The sequence below is a fragment of the Sinocyclocheilus anshuiensis genome, unplaced genomic scaffold, assembly GCF_001515605.1.
Source record: "Sinocyclocheilus anshuiensis isolate Anshui unplaced genomic scaffold, SAMN03320099.WGS_v1.1 scaffold1574, whole genome shotgun sequence".
NCBI classification, from domain to species: domain Eukaryota; kingdom Metazoa; phylum Chordata; class Actinopteri; order Cypriniformes; family Cyprinidae; genus Sinocyclocheilus; species Sinocyclocheilus anshuiensis.
In genome coordinates this window covers 204047-210378 of record NW_015547706.1, presented here as the reverse complement: position 1 = coordinate 210378, position 6332 = coordinate 204047, and the positions used below count along the sequence as shown (strand labels likewise).

The window sequence follows — 6332 nt, the reverse complement described above, 5'->3', positions numbered from 1 at the left end:
CATTTTATTAACCAATGTCTTTGCTACTGACCTTCGATGATCTAATTCAACCATACTAAGCAAAAATGACACATTTGTGTTTCATTTTTGTTATTGCTGAATAGTGTTGAACTTCTCCTGTATCATATTTCTTCATGCAATTTGTTTGAGCTGTGCCCTCTATTGTACAGACATGAATTTACATTTCCTTCAGCCTAAGGCGTATTAATTTCACTTTTGTTGTGAAAAGGGATTTTACATTTGTAAAAGAAGAACTTTTTATATTAAAAACAAACAAGCAAGCCCTGGCCAGAGTTAAAAAGTAACTCAAAAGTAACGTAACACATTACTTTCCATAAAAAGTAACTAAGTAACGTAATTAGTTACTTTTTTAGGGAGTATATTGTAATGCATTACTTTTAAAAGTAACTTTCAACACTGTTGATGATGAGGTTTGCAGTGTGTTTTTTTTTTCCACCAAAAAGGCATTTCTTTACCTAATAGTATAGCTTTTGTGATTGATGGACAGATATTAATTGTTCAGAACACACTTCCTTGATTACATAAAACAATGATGCATGTTAAGGGGCATGTCGATGAGAGATTGTGACATCATGATTGTTCTGATCCTGGTATTTCAGAAGGGTAACAATAATTCATATTTTACCCTGGGGAATTAGTTTTTTTGAAACTTGCATTATGTTTATATTGCAGAGTAACCACTCATATGTGTAAATATCAAGAACATTTTGATTCTTCATTTCATGGCCCCTTCTCAACAGCAACCCTGATTACTCATTCATCATGACAATAAATTGAATTGTTTTGCTAAAGTAGAAGTCTGTTAGTTGAATTTCATTTGGCAAAATGTGTAAAACTGATTGAGAAAACTGTAATCTACAAAGGTAAATGTTTAGATGAAGGCTCAATATATATAAAAAAAATAACTTACAGAACCATTGTTATGCCAGAGAAGGAGAGAGTTGTCTATGGTGAAAGTAATTTCTGGAAGTTTCTCATATGTGCCCACCATCTCAAACTGTGGAGGATTCACATCAGTGCGCCAGAGCACAACTGCATAACTGATAGTTGCATCAAAATGATCATCGTATTTAATGTGATACTATGTCTGATCATTTTCAAAGTTTTTAAATTCCTTGTTTTATTGTTGTGATAATTTTTTTTATTATTATTTTCTTTTCTTTTATGTAATGCACTTTGAATTACCATTGTGTATGAAATGTGCTATATAAATAAACTTGCCTTGCCTTGCCATTGAGTAGAAAATCCAACTTCTTTATTTCTCCCAGAAGCTGTTGTGAGGTGTGTAAAAAAAAAGTAATATATAAATATAACTATATTATCTGTTATATTATATTAAAGTTATATTACTATAATATTAATACAATTTATATTACTTTTGTTTTACTCTTTTATTAAATTATTGCACAATAATTAAATAATATCAGCAATAATACAATAAGGTATAATATATTTTATTAAAATATAATATCATTCATTATTTAATTAATTAAAACGTTACTTCAGGGGTGGCGAACGTCGGTCCTGGAGAGCCGCAGCCCTGCAGAGTTTTGCTTCAACCCTAATCAAACACACCTGAACAAGCTAATCAAGGTCTGAAGGGTTATTAGGAAGCTACAGGCAGATGAGTTTTAATTAGGGTTGGAGCTGAACTCTCCAGGACCGGAGTTCGCCACCCCTGCGTTACTTCAATAATGTAAATAAAATAGTTATTCAACTTGTCAAGGAATTACATGAATTCACTTACCATGTATGGCTTGACCATTGTATTTTTGTGGCATTTATTCATGTCGCACTGTAGAACTTTATGTAATGCATGAGCTATGGTATATATGGCAGAATAGATGGCAAAGGAGAGTGTGGGATTTTCATTTATAATCTCCTCTGTGGTCAACAATGAGCAGTAATCACAATCTTGATTACATGTCTTACTCTTCCTCTGGACTTCACTCTCAGCTCTATCATTATGGCCAACATCAGTTGTTCCTCTGGCTTTATAGACAAATTCATTAAATCCGGTCAATGACAACAGTTTCTCCATAATGCCAATAACTGTGCCAATTTTCCCGATCCCTGGCTCTCTTGGAAGCTGCTGATTCATAGCCCAATGTTGACTTGCAATCCATACTTTGTCTTGGATATTGTTTGCTATGGCTGCTTTGATCATTTTGGTTGCATATTGTGGCAAAGCAAAAATTACAATGACATTGATGCTGAGCTTATTGATCTTTTTAAGTGTTAGACTGTTGTTTGCATTTAGGCTCAGACTCTCTTGATAGGCCAAACAAATGCCAGTATTTCTTATATATTCGTTAAACACGTTTAGTCCATCCAAATCGTGTTGGCTACCAAGAAAGGCGATCCAGTTCCATCCAAACCACCGTATGATGTGAATAATCATCTCTATCAGGTCGTTGTTGCTAGGAATTGTTCTTACATAAGAAGGATACTGATGTTTATCGCTTAAGACATAGCTAGAAGCTACATAATTCACCTTTGAAAGAGAAGAAAACACATATATATACAGTTGAGGTCAAAAGTTTACACACACCTTGCAGAATTTGCCAAATGTTTATTATTTTTACCAATAAGAGGGACCATAAAAAATGCATGTTATGTCACATAAAAGACGTTTACATATAGTCCACATGAGAAAATAATTGTTGAATTTATAAAAATGACCCCGTTCAAAAGTTTGCATATGCTTGATTCTTAATACTGTGTTGTTACCTGGATGATCCACAGCTGTGTTTTTTTGTTTAGTGATAGTTGTCCATGAGTCCTTTGTTTGTCCTGAACAGTTAAACTGCCAGCTGTTCTTCAGAAAAATCCTTCAGATCCCACAAATTCTTTGGTTTTTCAGCATTTCTGTGTATTTGAACCCTTTCTAACAATGACTGTATGATTTTGAGATCCATCTTTTCACACTGAGGACAACTGAGGGACTCATATGCAACTATTACTGAAGGTTCAAATGCTCACTGATGCTTCAGAAGGAAAAAACAATGCATTAAGAGCCAGGGGGTGAAGATTTTTTGAATGTGAAGATCAGGGAATATGTAACTTATTTTGTCTTCTGGGAAACATGTATCTTCTGAAGGGCATGCACTAAATAAAAAAAAAGATATGATATTTAGGCGAAATAAAAAATGTACACATCTTCATTCTGTTCAAATGTCTACACCCCTGGCCTCTTAATGCATTGTTATATATATATATAGAGAGAGAGAGAGACTCATAGTAACTTGTTAGTCCTGAACAAAAGGTAGTGTGCAAGTATTTTGTTGTGTATACTGTATAAAAAGACACAAAATTTACCATTGGTATAAGGTCCATTGTGAACAGTGGTGCAACAGTCATAGATTTTGAGCTTCCATATGGTCCTGTTAAAGCAATCACTTTAGGCTGATAGTTGTTGAGTTTTTCTTTAGGTTTTATTGAGCCATTCTTTGAGATGAAACTTAAAACGGAATTGAAATTCTGTGTATTAGAGCAATGGTCAAAAATGTCATAGCCCAGAGAAACATTGGGCAGAAGAGTTGTGGAATTATTAATCTCCTCAACAGCAAACCTCATTACTTGCAACATTTGATATCCAGATTTTGCGGTACTGTGCCTTAAAAACATCAGTGAGGAAGTTAATAGCATGTAACTGAATATTCAGTTTAGAATTGTGAAAAGCTGATTAGAATCAGTGAAAAGCTGATTTTATTTAAAATACTCTGTACTAATAACCCTAAAGTTTTAAAAGGTGCATTCTTACCTGAAACATTCAGTGGCCTCTGTGGAAAACAGGGTTGTTTCATGTTCAGTTTCATGTAAAGCAAAAAGACCACCCAATAAGTAATCTCCCTCCAAGCTGAAGTCAGATGTTGAACAAGAAACTTTGACAAAGAAACAATTAGTAAAGCCCACAAGGAAAATGTAAATACTACTGAGAAGCATGGTTTAAGATAGACCGTTGGTCCTGCGTAGTGGCTCGTTTGAGAATAGGCAGGTTTATATTCTTCACTTAATTTTCTTAAAACACACTTAAATTTGCTTAAACCACCATATTCACTGATACAAATGTCCATTTCCATATCTAACTCATAAAACATTTAAATCGTTTTTAAATAGAGCATTACACCACAAATGTCTCCTCATACAGAAATTGTACAGATGTTTGAATCTACAAGTCCAACTCTTGTGAAACAAACTAGAATCTTCTGAACTCTCAGCAGGGCTTTACAGTTGGATTAGGATCACAAAGTTTTTCCAGTTTAGAGATAATTAAAAAAATAACCTGTGATCACTGTGTGAGGTGAATATATGCAGCATCTGTTGAGGTGAATGTGATGATTTCATCATTTTTGAGTATTACTGTTAATGTTCTCCCTGGAAGCTGGAAACCAATGAGGAAATTCATAGATTCCAAATAGACTAGGGAAAAAGCAGCAACACTGTTGTTGTACTTTACATTTTTAAATTTGCTTAACCTAGTCCGTGCATAAATTGAAATGTTTTACATATCTGACATTAATCTAGATTTGTGACCCCACAAGTGTCACATTTAACCACCTATGCCACATCCTAACACAGACTTCTAAGAAATGATATCTGAACTGTGCAGCATCTGTGCTCTATTATTTGTAGCTATGTCACTAGAAATCCTGGTTTGTGTAACAAACCTGAGACATAATTGATTGACTAAAATGTGCTGTGCATTACACAACCCTGTATGTATATTCCAACTTAATTTCCCAAATGAAGATGGGAATAACACCAACTATATACTCAACTGGAATGGATACAAAAAAAAAAAAATCTTGAAAAGACATGCCCTTGAAAGAAATGTAAAAAGTATAATGAATAAAACTAAGAAAAAAAAAATGAGTGTAAAAGTTTTACACCATTTGAGTTTGTTCACTCAACATTGAGTCAGTAACTGACGCTATGGGGAGACACCTTTTTCCAAAAATACTGAAGTCATATTAAATAAGCCCAAGCTGCTTTGACTGGATTCTTGAATGGAGTGTTTGTTGCAAAAGTTTTTTTTTCTTAGTCAATTTAGCACCTTTCTTGAATCATAATCGTTCAGTGGATTACCAGGCAAAATCCTGTAACATGCTCAAAATCCTTAGTTATCAAAAAGTAAATATGTATGTCAATGTCAATGGCAAGTCATTGTGTTATTGTTCACAAACAAGATAGTCAAAATGTTTAGCATGTTGTCAGTAACAGTGCACTCTGTCAGTATTTACTGATATAAATTATGGCTACAGTTACAATATATGCAAAGACAATATTTGAAAATGTACAAGGCTGCTATTTTCCTGTTTATTGTTGATTGCAAGAGACTGAACAGGATTTAGTTACACTTTTACTGGTGGTCTGACAACAACTTACATTAAAATGCAAGTGGACTATGAAACATTATACAGTAAGTTTACAGTTTTACAGTAAAGTTCAGTGCACATTGTTGGATTACATACCTGCTCTGTCTACAAAACTTTTGAATGACTGAGTACGTGGTTGTTCTCATAACCTTTGACTATACCTTTCGACCTGCCTCGGTCATTGAAAGGCCTGATTGATAATATGATGCACAATAGTGGCCCTTATTTCATCAGAAATGTGGTTAAGCCTTTTTCCTCTTCCTCCGTTTTGCCTCCCTACCCTTCCACGATGCAATCTTTTTTCTCTTCTTCTTCCCGGCTGTTACAGTTTTTCTCGATTGCTTAAACACATTTGTCCACTCACATTTTCATAACAGTTAACACACAGGCTGAAACTGAAGCTCACTGGCCAAAATGACTAATTTTGTTTGCAAAATGCTTTAACACTCACAAAACTTTAAAAAATATGCAACAAAAGCAATATTTCCATCAAACATCACAACTTCTGGTCAAATTATTAGGCTATTCTTTCAATCAACCTTTACACAATGGAGAACAAAATACAGCTATCGATATAAAATATAATACTTTTCAAACTTAGAAATGTTGAATGCTGTTTAAAAAGAAATCAAAGGAAACATATGGGTGGAAATGTCTAAAAAACGAAATAAATAGGTGAAATACTCAGTCCATTCATTCCTAACGATAATGCCACAGGTTTTCATCAACATCGCATTGGACGTTTTCCCTTGCAATGTTGCAGTGGACCAAGGGAAATACCTCCTTGCATGGCAAATCCATCAACAGCCCTCCCTCTTCGGGTGGAACCAGCCTTTCATTCAGTGCATCAAGAAATGTGACGAGGTGTTCTGTATTGTATAGGCCGATAGTTGGTATGTGGCAAAGGACACCATTATTGAAGATGTATTGGAG

General features: G+C 34.3%; 1 pseudogene; it reads right to left on the bottom strand.

Annotated features, from left to right (window-relative positions):
• Positions 1–3966, bottom strand: part of LOC107703989 (taste receptor type 1 member 1-like) — a 15296-nt pseudogene extending 11330 nt beyond the window's left edge.
• Between the last annotated feature and the right edge of the window lie 2366 nt (positions 3967–6332).